This window comes from Hippocampus zosterae, chromosome 1 (assembly GCF_025434085.1).
Source record: "Hippocampus zosterae strain Florida chromosome 1, ASM2543408v3, whole genome shotgun sequence".
Lineage (NCBI taxonomy): Eukaryota > Metazoa > Chordata > Actinopteri > Syngnathiformes > Syngnathidae > Hippocampus > Hippocampus zosterae.
In genome coordinates this window covers 8992047-9013040 of record NC_067451.1, presented here as the reverse complement: position 1 = coordinate 9013040, position 20994 = coordinate 8992047, and positions in this window count along the sequence as shown.

Here is a 20994-nt window from a genome sequence, read left to right as displayed (position 1 = left end):
TGCTCCATGTACAGCACTTTGTATGCAGCGATGGCTGTTTGAAAGTACTCTATAAATACAGTTGAGTTGAGTTGAGTCAACATGTGTTGCTAAATTTTATACCCATTGCTTCTGAAAACACAACTATCAATTCTAAATGCTAGCATAGAAATGACGTATTTAGTCATCAGGGGATGCACACTGTTTATGACTGCAATATTCAGTGCCTCATTTTCAGTTTTTTGTTTGCAGGTAAAAGGACGAAAACTAAACTGGTGAAATCATGATCATTGGCTTCCGCTGGACTCGTGGGGGCGTGTGTGTGTGTGCGAGTGTGTTTGCGTGTTAGTGTGTGTGTGTGAGTGTGTATGTGTAAAAAGTAAAAGCAGCTTACAAAGTGTGTGTGGATTATCTTGTTCAGCATCTGTTCAACACAAGCCAAAAACATCATTAGAAGCGTTATTAAAAATATGCTTACAAACATCATCAAAACATTAAAAATTAAACCATCATTAAGAACATGAGCGCAAATGTTAAAAACAGAAAAAAATGAAAATATTATTAAAACACTCATTATAAAAAAAAAAAATAGTCATTGCAAGACAAAAAAGCGCCAGGAACGTTTTTTGACATCATGCTAAAAGCTTTATTGAAAGCACAATTAAACATTGTGTTATAATATAACATTACATGAGTTTTTAGGGCATCTTAGCACATAAAATGCCACAATTTCATTTTGTAATGCCAGAAGAAATAATTTGAAATAAATAAATAAAATCACAAATTATTGTAATTTTAACGTAATCAAATATGACACTAAAACAATGACATAACAATGATAAGTAATACTATAACAATACATTAATAACAAATAATGCTGATATGATGTCATAATATGAAGCATAACATGACAATAAAACCATAAATAATAAATATTCCAAATAACATTATGACTCAATTCCAAAATGAGAATTTGATTATCTAATGGGATGCTGGCATGGGTCCAAACCCCACCCGCCTGACGTCCAATGAGTGATAAAACAAACAAGCAGAGGCTGCCCGTGTTCCTGTTTGTTTTTTTTTCTTTTCTTTTCTTCCCAAGGGCCGACAGAAAGTTTTTTTCTCCATGGTCTCGAAGCCCCCCCGCCATCACCGCTCGCTTCCCGGCATCCTTTGCAGTCATTAACCTTGCGGCCCGCGTGTACTGAGCGGTCGCCTTTAATATCCTCATCAATATTCCCCGTACGTTCACTTCACCACAGCTCACAAATGTGCAAACAACTCGGGAAACACGTTTATTGACTAGACATGTTCTCTCCCGTCGCGTCTTTCACTGACATAAAGCATCAGCAACATTAATAACTAACTCCTATGGTCGTGGGGTGAGCTAACAAGGTTAGCTACATTAGAATTTTCAACAGTCTAACATACAGTGTGTGTTTTTCAAAAACATGAAAAACTGTTGATTAACAAATTAATGCCTGTTGTTGTCTCGCTCGATAAAATTCTGTTATTAATGTGAGGGCTAGGCCTAGTTACAATCGATGCCAAGCTAGGCTAACGAGGTTAGCTTCAAAAGAATCTTCAACAAACCAAACCTAATACATTATTTTGTAAACATCAAAGACAATTTGGCCAGATTACTTAAATTAAATGCGGTTGATAGCTTGTTAAACATGCTTAGCTACTGTTTAATGAGGCTAGTTATGGTGTACACTAAAAAAAATTAGCTATGCAATAATAATGCATTAAAATTTCCCCAGTGTGGGACAAATAAAGATTGTCTTATCTTATCAAGGAAATTATGTGTAAAAGGTGCCAATGTGAGGCTTACTTCAGAACCCATGGCAACCTAAGCTAACCACGCTACCTAATTCATTATTCAATGAACATAAAACATTGTATAATTCACAAACAATTTCATCAAATTGATTATTTTTAGTTTTTAAAATATCATAAATGAAAAAAAGTATAAGGAGCTACAAAAGTAAGGCCACATTAGTATCCATTGTTAGCCAAGCTTTCAATGCTAGAGTATGTTCAAATACCATTAATGCATGTTTTACGTCATCACTTTTTAAAATCTTGGACAATTACGCAGACAACGCTATTTTGGAATGTTCAATTGTCATCAAACATTGTACACAGCAAAAACAATTTGGTCGAATCTTTTTTCTTGGGTTTTTTTCCCCCCTCAATAAATATAAGCTACAATTAGGTCTTGAGCTCAAGTTAAAAAAAAAATAGACAAAAGAGTAAAAAACGACGACCAAGAGGCCCAATTAGCTGCCGGGGTGTGCTAAGCTAACAAGGCTTTACATTACTATCAAAGACAAAATCGTCAGAAATGTGTCAAATAAATCTTTTGTCCCAAGAATGATTATATACATGTAAAATAAAAGCAAACTCTCTTTCTTGATTTGACAAAGAAAATAATAATAAAATAGACAAACTGACCAAAGAAAGAAAAGGAAGTTCTGGTCTTGGCTTTGGAACAGTAGCTTTTTTGACAGGTTGTTCATCCAGCTGAGAGCACCAAAGCGATGAAACAACAGAAGCAAAACGTCTAATCACAAAGAACAAAAAAAGACCATAAGCGTGTTCATTATTCGCAACCATTCAATTTGCCAAGCACAATGCTACACTAATAAGCTAATAAACGTTCAGTCCTCAGACTAACAGTCTTATTAAAAATGTCCCCCGAGATGTATGCATGTTGGAAAAGTTATTACAAAGGCTAACCCGTTCGCTTCTGTTGGCGCTTGATGACCTAATATGGGCATTTAAATAGTTAACCTCATTTTTGTGAAATGTTTTGACCCTTTAGGAGCACCATAGTTCTTGCTTGTTTTGTCATATTACCATTTTATTTAATATATTTTGCACAACTGAAAATACATACATACAGATGGAAATATTTCCCCCCACCCATTCATATAATTTTTGATGATCATCAGTTATATGCGGATTTTCACTTTTCGCGGGCCGGCCCCGGAGAACAGTGGGGGTCCAACGTATTGATAATTTTTAAAAAACTTTTTGAGGATTAGAATTTCAGATAATGGATGCATGGATGTATTGCTGTCAGACTGGAATGTGATATGCCGCTGTGCTACCTATCGTTAACCATGCAAATTAATTAGAGGCAAACATTAACTATCTTTCGATAAGATCGCAGGAATGTATCCCAGAAGGTGTGTGCTCTCTCTCTCTCACACACACACGCACACGCACACACACACACACACACACACACACACACACACACACACACACACACACACACACACACACACACACACACACACACACACACACACACACACACACACACACACACACACACACACACACACACACAAAACACTCTGGTATACTCACTCACACACAAAAGGCACAACACATGCCAAAGACAAAGAGCACCTGAGAGAGTAAATAGGAATCAAAAGCTTTGAGTCGCAAAACAAAAGCAACAAGACAGAGAGTTGTCACAACTAATGAAACATTTGTTACATGAAAAGGCTCTTTGTTAATTGCCTATGCGCGTGCACACGTGCACTGTTGAGAAATGAGAAGAAATGACTTCATCACACAAATTTTCTCTGTTGAGAATTATCGTGTCAATTGTTGTTAAGAAGACCTGCCTAAAGGGCCAAAGAAGAAATGTTATGATGCCAGTTGACACTAAAGCTTCTTTTAAAAAAAAGCTAAACAAAACAGGAGTTTAGAATCTCAATCAGCAAAAAAAATGAATAAAAGCAAAAAATAATTTTTTTGTCACTTGTTGCAATGCAAAATTGCTTGAAATGCCAATGATATATATTTTTAAAAAATAGTTCATAGTTAACTCAGTCAATTCACATGACATAAAACCCCACTTAACTCTGTTGTTAACCAAAAAAAGCAGAAATTCATTCATTGGAGTTTGGGTCCAAAATGCATCATTTGTCGCTCGGCAGAATTCCACAAAAAGCCAAACAAGAAGTGATAAAACCAACATTAAATGACGCCAGATCGCATGTAGACATTTAAAAAAAAGAAACTTTTAACTCTGCTGCTAACCAAAATACTACTCTTTGAGTCACTTGTTGCAAGGCGGACTTGCCCATAAAACAACAATAGCGGAAAGAATAGTTCTTCATACAAAGACTGCCCGAGCAACAAAACAGCATACATTATTTTTTTTACAAAAAAAGTTTCATATAAAACATTCAGAAGTGTGATTTTTATTTGTCTTATTGTGGCACTTATTCCATCACATCTTTTATTGTAATAAACTATGAAATGATAACTATTAAAAGCTAATAATGACCGCTGTAAGGTGGTTGGTTGCCATGGTGATGGCGAGGTGCTAACCTCCCCTGCAGGTATTAGCCTGTTAGCTGTGAATTTCATGCACAATAGCGGTGCATGGGTGCTTGGCTGCACTTTCAGCACTTTGTAAAACTGCACACACGTCATCGTCATGTATCATACAAACATACCTGTGCATACAAAAAAATCGAGGTACTCATAAATCTCATTTGTTCTGATCTCATGACAAAGAATCGGCCTAGTGACACTTTTATCTTGAAAAGCTCAGATTTCAAAGTTCAGCACACACGCACGCACACGCACACACATACAATTTTTATGAAGATACAGTTATATAAATAATCCATAATATCACTCAAACTGTAAAATGTACAAAGCCATTGTCATGACATCACCATACAATGACAATAGTCACGAAAATGAATTCCCTCTAAAATATGGTTGAACTTTTTTTGTGTATACAATTGCTGTGCATTTTGTTGATTGTGATAAAATATACACCATTCAGGTCATCAACGGCAACAATGTTTTGTATTGTTTTGCTTGCCAATAACAGGCTGGTCTTGTTCAACTCAAGGTAATAGTCATCTTTCCAAGCTGCCACAAACGCAGCACAGCCAACCTTGAGGTGAGCGGCGGCCGTGACGGATGGTGGAGGCGGCCCCCCGCCACCCAGCCCGGGTGCTCGGTTCGATTCCCGCGGGCGTTCATTACGGGGGTGGGGCGCCATCCAGGAAGCGCACCTGTCAGCAGCCAATGAGATGTTGCCCACCCCCGCCCCCGCAGGTCCCGCCTACACGCGAGTGCGCCTCAAACGCATGGCAGCTGCCAGGGAGGTCAGGAAGAAATCTAATTATTACAGCCATTTTTTTTTAAATCCTGAAGGCAAGTCTTCATCATTCATTTTAATACAAGCAAAACAACCGAGCATTGTCTTTTGCCTTTCTTCATCTCTACAAGTATTGGATTTCATTTTATCATATTTATTGCATGCAAGGTTCAAATTTAGAAGCAAAGGGACAAAATCTCAGAGGAGTAGATCTTTTAAAAGTAAGTACCCTTGGAAATATAGTTGTCTCCTTGTCTCTTGTCACATATGGCTTCTCCATATGACTTTTTGAAATGGCTCCATATGGTAGACATATCTACCAAATTTCATGTTGCTAAATCAAACTGTTTTGGGGGCTCAATCTTTGACAATGCTATTAAATGTAATGTTGTTCAGTGAAACTGGCTTTGCGGGCTGAATTTTCAAATTTGGTGGGGTTGGTGTGAAATATATGTTGAAAATGTAGGTTAACAAGTGTCTTAGTCTAAGTATGCTAATACAAGTATGATGGTCATAACAACATGTCTGTAATCCGCATAATCCCCCCTGAGAGGGGCCGCATCCTAAAATAGCTAAACTAAAATAAATTGCAGCCTTTCTGGTTGAGGCAACATGGCCGAGCGCTCTCGAGCATTGCGGTAATTGCATCTTTGGCGAGTGTTGGCTGGGAGAGCATCGCCGGGGTTAATACAAGTATTCCTGATTGCTCTTTTGTAAATTGTAATAACCTTGGTTGTAATGTCATCAACAGGGGTTTGCCAATTTGTCCCCCACTTTGAGTTCTCTCAACTTGTTAGATTGTTTGGCAAAAATGTGTATCGTCTGAGGTTTGTACACTGAACCAAAAGGGCAGGTTTTCAGTATATTTTCCGGCATTGCTTCTTGAGACTTTTTTGTGGGTCTTCTAATCATGGACATACATGCCAAACTTCATTTTTGAATTTCATGTTGCTAAGTCAATCTGGCTTTGGGGGATGTATTTTGGAAATTGCGCAAATAGCTAAAATGAGTCAAAAATGTATCCTCCCAACGTTTTTCAGTATGATGGTGGTGCGAGGTTTGGCGCAGTTCGCTCCATCGCTAACGTTTAGACTTTAGACTTTAGAGTTTATTGCGCTGATGTAATGAGTGCGGGCAGGCGGCAGTGGAATTAACGGTGGCCCTGAACACCTCGCTACCATTTGCAGCATTTCACCCTTAACCTCTAAGTAGCACACCGGGAGCCTTTTTTTTTTCCATGATGATCATGTCCGTGATGTTTCATTACTGACAACATGAGGAGGTTGAGGAGGCAGAGAGGTGGAGGTACGGGGGTGGAGGTGATGGTGCTGATGCTGGCGATAATGGCATGGAGGCGAGCCGGCTTGGAGAAATGAAAGAAATACGGTAAAAGAGAAATAATGGCCATGTTTTCCGCTGTACACGTTAATGCTACTTAAAAATGAATATGGTGCATTCAGGGGCCCTCAGGAACATCAGCGCTTCTCTGCTTTGTTCATGTCTTCCTCCTTCATGATCTCATCCCTGCTCCGATTCCATCTTTTTCCTCCTCCTAAATCCTCTCCTACTGGCCTACGATCTATTTGTCTTCTTATTCCTCCTTCGTCCTCTCGTCCTTATTATATTCCTCTCTTTTCCACCTCCCCTCGTTCTTGTTTGCTTCCTCTCCACCTCCTCTTCTTCACCCCTCCTGTTCATCCTCCTCGTCATTTTCTTTTTCACATTTCTCTTCTCCACCTCCTCTTCCTCCTCCATCTCTTCCTCCACTTCCTCCTTGCACTTCTCTTTTCCACCTCCTACTCATTCTCTCCCCTCCTCCTCATCTTTTCTGCACCTCCTCCAATTTAAACAACAAAGGGGTGCTAAAACTATTATAATCCTGCACCTCCTCTTTCTCCTCAACCTTCTCTTTTTTGTCGTGGATCTTTGCGGTGCTCTTCTCTCACTTCTCTTCCTGTTGTTTGTCCTTCTCTTCCTCTTCCTGTTCCTTCTCTTTGACCTCCCCAATTCCTCCTCGGGCTTCATCATCTTCTTCCCCTTTGCCCACTGTCTTCCTCACGCACTTTAAGTATTCTTCCTCCTCCTCTCCTCCCACCCTACTCTTCCTCACCCCCCCATTCCTCCTCGTCCTCCAATTTTTCCCATATGGCTTCCTGATTCAACTGCATCCTTTCGTTTCATTTCTTCCACCTCCGTCTCCCTCGCTCCTCCTCTCCTCCAGGGGAAGCGCTTCTGATAATGCGCTTGAATCACAGGAACTGTTCTATGTTTATTATGTGTAGGCGTCCTTCCCTAAGTCCAACCAGCAACGCGTCTTCAGTCTCTCCCTGCCGCGTTACCGTTGGCAAAGTGAATCATCTCACCCGAGCTGTGCCAAACCCAGCCCGGCTCTCCGCTGCCACCTCGCTCTCCCGCTTGCCAGGCAGACAGATTTCCCTCAAAGTAAAGCTTCACAACTATTCACAAAGGATGTCTCGCTATACTCTCGTAGTGCTCAACCGTGAACCAAATACTACAATAACGTCAGTCAATAAGAGGACAATTTCTTCTTGTTTACACTTGGCCAAGCAGCTGTCAACAATTGTGTTTGTAATCTTGAAATGATTGACAGGATTTGCTGTGATAGTCCAAACACATTTTGCACTGCATTCCTTGCTCGCCATTTTACAATTTCTCATTTTTCTGACAAGACAAAATTTGATCATAAAAATGGTCAACAATTTTATATTTGTGAAGACCAGGGCACCCGGTGTATGTCCTGAGTGTAGCATAAGATGTAGCCCGACGACCGTGTGCTATCCGTGGCCATTTACATTGGTACCTCTATCCATCAATTCTTTTAAATTGGAAACTAATGACACAATGACCAACAGTCGTGCAGCTGCGGGCAGAGCCCTGCAGTGCCACCTGCTGGTCACAAACATATCCATGACAATTAGTTACTTGAGCATAAAAATGCATCAAAATATGTAACAAATACATGTTACAATTAGATTGTTGCACAATAAATGAGAGTTGTGCACAATGTAAAACACAAAGTTCGTAAGTAGAGGTGCCACTGTACAATCCCAACATTTTCTTGCAAAGGAAAAACAACTATTGATCAAGCAAATGTTAGCCATTGTACTGTATGTTCGTGATCACTTGGCAGGTCCACGTTAAGTGTGTCGCGTTTCTGTTAGCCAACTACAACTTCTGCACTTTCTCACAAGGAATAAATAGAAAAGTCTTTGGAGCTCCCCAGCATTTCTCGCATCAAAGATCTCCCGCGTTGGTAAAATGGAGCTGATGCAGGTTATTCCTGGACCTGAACGTGTGAAGAAAACGTCAAAGGTGCGCGCATGAATAAAGATTAAAAAAAAAAAACACCAGCTAACAAGAGTGTAAATTGGCATTGTTGTGCTGCTGAGGAAATCACACTGGAATAGCAGCAGATGGGGAAATTGTCACATTACTTGGGGGTGGGAGGTGGTGGGGGCAAGGTATATACAGTGCTGATTGAGAGTTTTGTTTTTTGTTTTTTTTTTCTGATTGAGATTCTCCGCCCAGTCGCGGCTTCCCATCAGAGCTCTGCTAAAGTCTTAATGGCGGCGGGCATATGTCCGCTAATCTGATTTGTGTGATTGAGTGGAGGGCGGTAGATGAACTGGAGCCGGAAGATAGGGCGTTCAGGGATGAATGAACAACACAAATTGTGTTGTTGTGCGTTTTGTCGAGCGCCTAAGTGGGTAACGTTTTCCAAATGAGTTGTGTGGCATCCAGTTCCAATCGTTGTCCTTGGAAGTAACACAATTCTCTCACAGGCGCAATTCATCATCCAAATATTTCAAATTCGCCGTGTTTAATAATAATACATTTTATTTGTTTTGATTTTAAAAAATAACTCAAAGGCAGTTTACATAGTAAAAGACAATAAAAAAACTGAAAAAAATTAAACAATTAGTATACGGGTGCAACAGTGTGCTAAAAAAATGGAGATATGATGTTGAACAAAAGATTATCTTTTACAGGTTAAAAGCATTTTAGTGCCGTTTTAAAAGAGGGGACTGTGTGAGTGTGTCTGAGGTGATGAGAGAGAGAGAGAGTTCTAGAGGGAGGGGGCGGCGATAGAGAAAGCTCCGTCTCCCCAGGTTTCTTTGATTCGAGAGCGTCTAACAAACCAAAACGAAGCATGAAAGTCTCCGTAAAATTTCAAGGTTATATTAAGGCTGCAGGAGCAAAACCTCTCAATTTTCCTGCAATTTGTATCCAAATGTCTCTGAACTCGGTGAACCCAAAGAGTGTAGCTCGACACTTATTTATTTACATTTTGGGTTCGATTTCTGGGTTGAACTTCAATCACTGACAAGGTGAAAAGAAATGCTCAAAAGGGCTATTAAGAAGTTTCATTACGTTTTATTTAAAACAAAGATTACACTGAAAAATCTGAACAAAATCAACCACTGGACTTGCCATATTAATTGTATTTTTACCTTTATTGATGTTAACTCTAAAGGATTACCAAAATGAAGATGCATAAAAGACGAACGTATCCTCAGTGCCTCTGAGTTTGTGCCTATAAAGACAAAGGGAACACCATCATCCCTATAAAGCGTAAAAAGGGCATTATGCCTCGCGTGTGCATGTGTTATTTATTTATTCCCTATTAAAACAACATTAGCCTCTTAAATGTGGGTCAGCCCTGACCCCACGCTGGTTACCCCTTCGCCCCGGACACAACAGGCCGTAAGATTAATCAGACGGGGCGGCATGCCAACCGGTCATTAATCCACCATAATCCACGCTGACTCGATCGCCTTTTTGGCCGTAGATTAAGAAGCGAGAGTGCTAAAAGACTTTCCCGCAGGAACGAGAAAAGAAGAAATGTAGATGACGCGTTTGTATGCGGAGGAGGGGAAGAGGCGAAGCATAATCCGAGCCAGGACAAAGCGGCGAACACAATTAAAACAAGGTGGACGTGTAGGCAGATAGCGGCCGGCGCGTCAAGTTTAATCCCTGATAAACTCAACACTTAATCCCTCATTTAGGCCCAAGAAACAACACGTTTACAACCACGATGGGGGTTTTTTTGTTTTAATTGTCCACTTGGACGACAAAAGCTTCTTAACGGGGCTCCCGCCTCGCTAGAATGCCAACAACAAAACAAAAATAAGAGAAAACAAAATGACTGACAGAATGTAGCGAGCATTAGAATGGGCAGAGAAGGGGGGGGATACATTTTTTGTTGTTGTCAATTTTCTTTTCGACGTTTGTGTATTAATCAATGGACTTTTCTGCTCCCAGATTAGAACTAAAGTTGTATCACAAACAGAATTACGAACAGTTACATTGAATATATGTGACATCAGAGTGTAGCGTAGCATCTCAGTTGAGCATCTTAGCCTCCCAACATAGCATAACGTGGTAAATGGGCCATCACTTATATAACGCTTTTCTAGCTTTCATACTCAAAACGCTTCACATTGTTTAGCGTGATAAAATGGAGCAGCATTGTATCATAAAATATGACTGTTACCTCATAGTGTGACATCATATCATATCATCATATCTTGATATCAGAGTTGAGCATTGTTGCTAAAATCGTATCTTAACATTTTACTGTGCCATTTAGCATAACATTGTAGTATAACATTGTGGCATGACATTATTGTTTGCTATTGCGGCGAAAGGGTAGAACGGTTTTCGGAATCCATCCAAACCATTCGATTCGACACTTTTGATTCAGGTCTGCCTGTTTGCAGAACTCTTTTTTTTTCTCCACTATGCTTCTCCAGTTGGATTCATACCTACGCTATCATCATCATCGCAAGCTACTACTAACGGGTCTTTCTATCTTCGTTGCAATATCCTGATGCAAAAATCGAGACACTTGGAATTACAACTCGCCGGATGTTGGTGACCGAGTTGTTTTGATTCTCACGGGAACGTTGCTGAACCTGAGGATATGTGATGCTAGCAAACAGCTAGCTTGCCCTATAGTGTGTACGACAGGCGTATATACAAAACGTTACCTGGTTTGGATGTCAAAATAATTATTTATGATATTAATTTTGGTAGAGTGATCCCTCACTTATCATATTTAATAGGGACGGACTCACTGAGCAAGAAAGACGCCTTCTCATTAAGGCCACTCCTATCCTGTCTTGAAGAAATCAAAACCTGGATAGCACAAAATTTCTTGAAATTCAATGAAAAGAAGACAGAGGTGATATTGTTTGGTCCCAGTGGCCCTTGTACAACTTGGGCCTTAAACTGGACAGTGATTTCAAACTCGATCGGCAAATTGGTGCCGTTGTTAAATCCAGCTTCTTCCACCTTAGACAGCTGGCCAAAATAAAACCTCTCCTCTCACATGAACACTTTGAGACAGTTATTCATGCCTTTGTCACATCCCGGCTCGATTACTGCAATGCCCTTTACTTTGGAGTCAGCTAGTCCTCCATTAAGCGCCTTCAGCTGGTCCAGAATGCCGCTGCTCGCCTCTTGACTGGTACTCGTAAGAGGGAGCACATAACTCCTACTCTGGCATCCCTTCACTGGCTCCCCATTCATTTTAGAGTTATTTTCAAGATCCTCCTCTTTGTTTTCAAATCTCTGAAAAATCTCGCGCCACCTTACCTCTCTGAGCTCTTCCGCCCCTACACACATGCCCGGCGCCTCAGGTCTGTGGACCAGACATTATTTGAAGTACCAAGAACTAAACTGAGGCTCAGAGGGGATCGAGCCTTTTCTGTTGCTGGTCCCTCTCTCTGGAATGACCTCCCAGTGAACATTCGGCAAGCCTCCTCGCTGCCCATCTTCAAAGCCCTCCTCAAAACTCACTTGTATTCTTTGGCATTGAAACCAATTTTACTGTTTGGTGCTTTCTACCACCTTTATTACCGATTTGTCTTACTGTTTATTGTGCATGTTAAATTGCTCCATGTACAGCACTTTGTATGCAGCGATGGCTGTTTGAAAGTGCTCTATAAATACTGTTGACTTGACTTGACTTGTTGACTTTACATATTTGAGACAATGACTACGACATTACATATATTTATTAAATCTTTAATTATAAAACCTTATACAGTAATTAACATTCATCTGTATTGCCTTTTGAGAGAGACTTGCTCTCCCGTGCACCCCTCCCGCTACCCCCCCCCCCCCCCCCCCCCACACACACACGCACACACACACACACGAACACAAGTAGCAAACACAAAAATGAGTCTTGACACTGATCAAAGGCGCCCACGTGATGAGACAGTGACAGAGAGTCACCCACGTCATTTGACACAAGGAAGGTTGCTGGGCGTGGCTGCACGCCAATCAGCTCACGGGATAAATCTACTTGTGCTGTAATTGGTTGATGTTGAGCTGGGAACCGATCAAGTACAGTCAGGTACAAAACCTTGTAATTCGGCATTTTTTTCTGAATACAGTCGTTTGGCCGCGATAGTTGAAGCGCGATAGAGCGAGGGATCACTGGATAACATCACAATTGTGACATAACATCCTAGCATGAAATTACATTTTAAAAACTGCAGTGTGACATCAAAGTTTGAATATTGTCAGCCTTTATATACACTTCTACTGTCCTTGATACCAGAAAAATTGTGTACTGCAATCAAGAAACAGTGTCAACAATGATCTGAGGTGTTGACGCGTCAAAAAAATGGGAGACGTTGACTGAAAGAAAGACGCGTCACATTTCCAACATTTGAGCTTGTAGGCTTGTAGAAATGTTTCAACTAGACGGGGCAATTTCACACGTACACACACTCTTTCTAGTGTGCGCGCGTTAATGTGACATGCACTTTGAAGCGAGGCTGCAGATTGAATTAAGGTTTTGAAAGGCTTTGGGATGGTGTCTCACGGTCTCATGGCGGCGTGCGAAGATTAAGGGTGCAGATGAAAAGGGATTCCAGTTAACAGCTTACATTACCACGGAGCGGCGCTTGATATGGGAGCTTGAAATGAGGGAGCCGCGCCCTCATCACCGCTGCAAAAAGGACCGCGGCCGGGCCACAGACAGCTCCGAAGCAAGGTGTCAAGTGATTGGTTGGGAAATTTGGGCCAATCAGAGGCATCGTCTGATAGATGAAGCCAACAAAGTTGGACTTCAATTTCCACTAAATGGACATCAGATTTCCTGATACTCCAAGAGTTTTTTTTGTCAAATTTAAAACTTATGAGTCGAATGGATGATGCCAAATCCTGAAAGATTTTAGTTTTCTTCATGATGTGTTTGGCCAAGCATGACAGCGAAGATCGATGCCCCGCTATAAATCAACCCAAGTCTAAGTTGAGTTTGGCATTTTAACCCCCAAAACTACTTGACTTAGAAACATTTGGTCTGTATGTTGGTCCGAAGTAGACCCACAAAAAATCCTCAATAAATTTTGCTGTGAAACGCAAAAGAAGTCAATCATTCGTGGGTCAATGATAAGCAGATCCACAAAAAGTCTCAAAGACCCATTTCTAAATAGGAACAGGACGACTTCCTCTTCCATGAGTTGTTCAAAGACTGAATCCTCCTTCACATTTTTTGTGATTTTTAGAAAATTCAGCCCATGAGGACAGTTTCGCTATCAGCATCATGGAATTTGGCAGGCATTTTTCAAGTCAAGATCCCATGCTGTAAAATAAACAGGAAGTCTCCAGCCTCAGTATCTTATTTGGCTATTTCCAAGTGTCCTCCGTTTTTTGTTCGTTTGTTTGTTTGTTTTAATTTCATGTTTTAGGTCAATTTAGGCAGTTTCACTTCGATACATGATATTTGGCATGCCTATCTATCATAGTAGACCCCCTGACACTCCCCTAAAAAACCCACCTTGTAAAACTAACAGGAAATCTATCATTTTAGAGTATCTGCAGCTATTTCCGCTTGTATTTAAAAACGATTCCTCCTAGAGATTTCTGATTTCTTCTGAAGTCCAGCCCTTGAGGCCAGTTTACCCAATAGCACCATGAAGTTTGGTAGGGATGTCTATCATGAGAAGAAACACAACTAAGTCTCAAGAAGCACAAATAGTGTACCATTTTGGTTTGAAGCAAAAAATGTATGGACATTTTCCACGGGACCTTGGAAATTTGGTAGGCTTGTGAATCATAAGTAGTCCTATAAAAGCCTCTCATAAGACCACACCCAAAAATACAATGGAAGTCTGCTATTTTGGGGGTATTTTTGCAAAAACTAAATTCAGCTCCGAAAGCCACTTTCATTGCATGATATTTGCGAGGGATGTCTATCATAAGACCTATAAAAAGGTCTCAAGAAGTCCTGCTCCAAAAGACACAGGAAGTATGCCATTTCCATATGAAGCGCCGTTTATTTTAGTGGGTTAAGATTCAAACAGTACCCCCCACCCCCGCCTGAATTACCATTTCCGGTATCAGTGACTTCCTGGGATGCAAAGGTGGTAAAGGTGAACAAACAAGCACACTTAGGTGTGTGTGTGTGTGTGTGTATCTCACCACATAGTCAATCAATAAGCTTTGATTAAACACGCTCGGGCTGATTGATGGTGCTGTCTATTTGCTGGAGAACAGGCCACGCGGCGAACACAGGTGACACACATTGATCTGCAACAATCCATAAAAGACCCAAACAGCAAAACGTTTAAACGTCATCGTCATGAATATGACATCAAAGGCCATTAATCTATGTGTAATTTTCATTAATGGACATCACTTCTGTGGCAAAATAAAAAGTCAACTTCGACGAATGACTCAAAGTCGCTTGCCGTATTATTAGCGTGAGAAAGTGCTCAAGTGTTGATGATTAATTACAGCGCAGGTGTGACAGCGGGCCGCCGCTGTTGCCGAGACAACGGCTGACAATTAAAATTTTTCTTTTTCTATCCTTCTGTCGTCTTTTCTCACATGTGTCAAAAATTCATTATTTTGAGACACGTGTTGACTTCTGCTATATAATTGACAATTTGATTTAAATAGATGTGGTGCACGAATGGAAATAAGAAAATAATTTAAGGTTTCTTTTTTCGAAGTGAAATTAGTCCAAGGCCCAAAATGAGTGTAAAGTGACTGCTTCAAGCCAAAATGTCAGACTTTGTCTTTTGGGACATGACTTCTTGAGACTTTTTTTTCATCTACTCATGGCCAATACTTCTGACAAGTTTTGCATTACAAAGTGAAACTCTAGTTGGCAGCAACTGAGCAAACTGAGATGCTAAAATGGCTGCCACATATCAAAATGGCAGATGACCCAAGTCTTTCTGCAATTGGCGTTTTGGTGGACGAACGAACACGTGATAAACATTTCTTCTAAATTTCTTGTTGCTAAATGAAACTGTCTTTGGAGGCTGAATTTTGTAATTTACTGTAAGTCTAGTTGGCTTGCGGCTAAATTATAAATAAATATTGTTAAAAAAATAGCAGATTAAAACCAAAATAGAAGATTTCCTGGGTCTTCAGGCTTGGCTTCTTGAGACTTTTTGGTGGGTCTACTCATGATTTTCAATAGCTGTTAATGAAAACAATACATGTGTTCAAAAATGTAGATTTCTTGCTAATTGCTGACAATGAAAGCTATAATTTGTTGCCATTTTTTGTTGTCATTCTACAAAATAAGATGATAGACATGTTCACATTCAACTTAACGGGGTGAAAACTTTACATTACTTAAAAAAAATGGTTTTAATACATTACTTAACACACATTACTTTTATTCTCGTGAGAAAAAAGAGCACTGAGAACTTTTGAGCGGCAACAGCGTCTCGATTGAAGATTTTCTTTTCGGGGTGGTGGCGGGGGGTACGCTCATGGCCAGCGGGCGACTGACCTTGCGCGCCGCACCGAGCGATAGCGGCCAACCCCGAGGAGAATTGTGGGTAAAAACCCCAGAGGCAACTGCACTGCCGCTACAAAGAATGTGCCGCAGGGAGAGGGAGCAAAGGGGGGGTCGGGTACGGGCCGGCGGACCGCCAAGGACATGACGCCCGTGGCCATGCGCAGGCTAGCTCGCTAGCTCTACTACACTTTAGCTCACTTGAGACAACAACTTGTGTGCTATTTATATTTCATACGGCAACAAACTCGTCTTATTTTCTGTTTACGATTGAGGAAGGGCTTTTTTTCTTATTACTATTCTGACTTTCAAGGAGCTTTAATTAGTAGTCAGTAAAGACAAACCAGAGAATTCGAAAACATTAGCGTTCACCATTACAAACTCTGGCTTACATGAAATCCGGTATGCATGTTCAACCCCTGCTGTGAAATGCACGGGTAGTCAGTGATTTTGTTTGGAAGGTAGTGGGCAATTTTGTTTCAAGGGGATTCCGGACGGGGGAAAACCCCCCCAAAATAATTAGAACTTAAATACAAATTTGGTGGGGTTGTCTATCACAGCGGGGCCCACAACAACCTCTCCAGGTATTAAAAAAAAAGAAACATGACACCCCTCCTCCCCCTCATCACCACCACCAACTTCATCCATTAAAGTTATATTTGTTGTGTATGTCTATCAAGACAGTACTCACAAAAAACGTCTCAAGGACCATGTCTGAAAAAGAACAGGAAGTCTACCATTTTGCTTGGAGGTACAGGTATTGGTTTTTTTTCATGTTTTTTTTTCATCCTTTAAAAATAAAATTTCACCTGGTTGTTTAATGTGTCAGGACCAGCAAGAAGCCTCAGTGATGATCCCTCATCACTGAAAACTAGCATGAAGTCAGCCATTTTGTTTTTCAAGGATTTTGAGAAAAATAAAATAACTGCCCAAGGAATAACTTCATCAATCAAACTTTGGTTGGTTTGTCTGTCACAACAGCATCCACAGAAAATGTATCTAGCACCCATGCCTTAACCGTTAAATCTGGCATTTTAATTTGAAGGTGGCGGCCCGGTAGTCCAGTGGTTAGCACGTCAGCTTCACAGTGCAGAGGTACCGGGTTCGATTCCAGCTCCGGCCTCCCTGTGTGGAGTTTGCATGTTCTCCCCAGTCCTGCGTGGGTTTTCTCCGGGTGCTCCGGTTTCCTCCCACATTCCAAAAACATGCGTGGCAGGCTGATTGAACACTCTAAAATTGTCCCTAGGTGTGAGTGTGAGTGCGAATGGTTGTTCGTTTCTGTGTGCCCTGCGATTGGCTGGCAACCGATTCAGGGTGTCCCCCGCCTACTGCCGAAGACAGCTGGTATAGGCTCCCCCCTGCGACCCTAGTGAGGATCATGCGGCTCGGAAGATGAATGAATGAATGAATGAATTTGAAGGTGGAAACCCTTTTTGTATTGATGTTGCCGTTTTCCAGGGATTTCAGCGAAAACATTTCGATCAATGAAATGGGATCAATGAAATTGCATCAATAATTTGTAATGGTCTTTGCTGTTGTCGAAGCCACTGATGTGTAGAAACACAAAGACAAAATGTCAAGTTGACATTTGGGTATTGCTAAGCTAATGCTAACAACAGATAAACAAAGTCAGATAACTTTCCCTTAGCTCATGATTGAAAGAGTGTGCTTGAACGCTTGCACAACCTTTCATCAATACTGTATACGTGAGACCAAAGCAAAACAGCAATCAACAGCAAAATAAACATCAATTAGCTTAGCTGTTAGCATTCCTGTGAGTAATAGTGCACGTCAAGCAGCACAGGGTTAGTGTAATCTTATCACCACAATAGATTATTTACCCCGAATCCTAAACCCTTATTTAATGATAATATACGTGTTCCAAAATTATATATATATATATATATATATATATATATATATATATATATATATATATATATATATATATATATGTATATGTATATATATATATATATTTTTTTTAAGGACACCCTGGAGCCCACAAAAAGGCCTGACCGGAAATAACCAAACAATGAGGATCTGTGAGACACATATTTACTTGCGTTAAAAATTAAAATTTGTGTCAGAAAGCAGAAAGTAGGGTTTCAAATCTCACGGAACACGGAACGAAAAGCTTTGTGCAAACGTTCCAACCATCTCATCATTCCTGTGCTGCAGCCAGATGAAGAATGCGGAATGTGTAATTACGCCAAGAAGCGTCTGCGGGCTGCACGGGAATCCCGGCGTAATGAGAAAAGATAAGCCACTTACCCACAAAAAGCGCCGCCATTTTTCTCACCTCGCTTCAGCCACTAATGGCCGAGGCTAACTTTGTGACACATTTAGCGTGGACATTCAAAAAAAAAGGACTTAAACCTGAGATGAAACAAAATCATTTTCATTCTAAATCTCAAGAAGGCCTCCTGCTGTCTTAAAGTTGGCTTTTAATCTCTTGAACAAAATTGACTGCTAAAAGTTAGAAATAATCATAAGTGATGTCTACTTAAATTAGTTTAGCTGGGGGAAAAACACACACATTAAAACACTAATATGTTGTGATTGGCTGGCGACCAATTGTTTAATCTTTTGACAATATGAATTCAAGAAGTATGGCATTATTATCATCATTATCACATGTGAAAGTGAAAAATAATTTGTTCACTGTTCAAAACTTTGAAATTCCAATTTCTTCTCAGTGAGGACCCGTGGGTGCACACAAACGAACCTGACTAAAATAAAAAGGAAACACTCAGCTACTTCAGCAAAATGTGTTTGCTTTATTAACTGACAGTCCATTTTAGTTGTTGTGATTATTTATCATTTGTTTTATATAAAGTATACGGTATTGAGTTATCGTATTGAGTTAACAATAAAAGCTGAAAACCTAAAATGTTCTCACAATTGGAATGTTTGGGTATCCCCAAATATGCCTGATTAAAAAAAAATCAAGAAAATGAAATTGTATATTCCATTGTTTTTCTCTCACTTTCTCATATTTCTTGTTTTTTTTTACATTTCCAGTGATGTAAATTTGTGTGTGCGTGTATTGTAGGTCGATCGTGTGTAAGATTTCTTTTTTTTTTTTAATTCAGGTCGATCGCCAAAAGTGCTGCTTCATTATTCTTTTCCACGGGGCCAAATGTTCATTATGCCACAACTAATTACGACCACATCACTGTAATCCTTCACAGCCAAGTGCATTGTGTGCGTGCAAGTGTGTGGGCGTGTGCGTAGGTGTGTGTGTGTGTGTGTGTGTGTGTGTGTGTGTGTGTGTGTATGCGCGCACACACACACACACAAACACAGTATGTGTGCTGATTTTAATTGTACGCTGGGAGCCGTGAGTGCAGGTCAAGATGCAGTTTAATTGACTCCATTTGACTGGCTAAAAGCTTTTGATTAACACATGATTGTGCTCCAAAAGTTACACGCGACGCGAACGCCCAGCGAAGTCCTCGTTCGTCGCCTCGTGACTTCACACACACAAAAGAGAGGGTCTTCATTAAAACTCCCCTATTGATGTCACACTTAAGTCATTTTGCTTTTAATTGTTCTTTTGTTTGAGACATTTCTAAACCTGATGAAATAAAGGCAAAAAGGTGCTGATTACTTTTGTTCTTTTCTACTGTTTATTTTGTTGCTTTTATGCTAAGATTTTATATAAATGTTAAAAACATGAAATCTACTGTATGTCAGATAAATCCAATTACAGTATACTGTAACAATTACTTATTTGGGGAAACAACTGTTTTCTGATTGTTTAGTTGTCTGGATATGTGTTTCACTAGTTTTCTGGATGTGTGATTTTATTTGGTTGTCTGGTTATTTTGCTCATTGTTTTTTTTTCTTTAAGAAATTGTGGGGGGGTTGTTGTTGTTGTTTGGCTGACTGTTTGTGTTTTTTGTACTAATATTAACCCTGAGTTGAGTAGAGTTCAATGCCACTATACAGTGCTTGAATATTGAATTTTTGATTCATTTTTAGTTTTATTTTGTATTTTTTTTAGGCTAGTACTAATAAATGACATCTGTGTATGGCAAACTGGGGTGTCAGGAGAAGAAAGTAAATATACTCCAAAAACTAAAAGCAAAGGCAAAAAAGATATGTTAACTTCTAAACGAGCCTCCCACCCCCCCCCAAAAAAGGTTTCAAGTAGCAACAAGAGACAGGCCAAAAAAAAAAACATGATGACAAACTACATAAAAAACATGACTTGCTATAAACCAACAGCAGCAACAATATTGACCCTTGACAGATTGACAGAAAGCAGGAAACTAAATAGCTGCAGGAAACTAGACAAGGAGGCACACCTGGACACCATACAAGTGGGTGGAAAAAGCTGATTGCTCCACTCAATGAACAGAAATTATGAGATCTGGACAATAAATAAATTAATTAATTAATTAATAATATGAGTAGAAAACGAAACATGAAACTATATATACCGTATTTTCCACACGATAATGGCCTATTTTAAAACAGTTGTCATATATAGGGCGCACTGCATTATAAGGTGCATAGGAGCTACATTAATGGCTGCAATTGTGTTATGCATCCACTAGATGGAGCTACGCTAATGGGAATACAATACAACACAGCTTTATTTATATAGCGCTTTCACAGCTGCTGCAGCTGTAACAAAGCGCTTTTCAGAACATTGAAAATATTACGTCCAAAAAATCTGAATGTTGATCCATATTTAAGGTGCATCGGACTATAAGGCGCTCTGACGGCTTTTGAGAAAATTGAACGCTTTTTGGCGTGCCTTATAGTACGGAAAATACGGTACTCAAAGTCAACCATCCCTTCATTTCAATGCAGAAAGATGAAATCAGCGAGATTGCCAAACTCCACTTCCCAAACGTTTTGCTGTTATTTCAGATGATTGCTCCCTGATCCGAGTTGACTCATAAAAGTCCTGCGCGGTCGCGTTTATGTCACCAGTTGTCAGCAGTGGGCCGGGTGAGGATGTGGTAGGTGCGAAGGGTTCAGCCTTTGAGGAGGTCGCGACGGTCGTTAACCAGCTAACGAGACACGTCTTCCCGCCTTCTTCTTCTTCTTCTTCTCCATTTGCAGA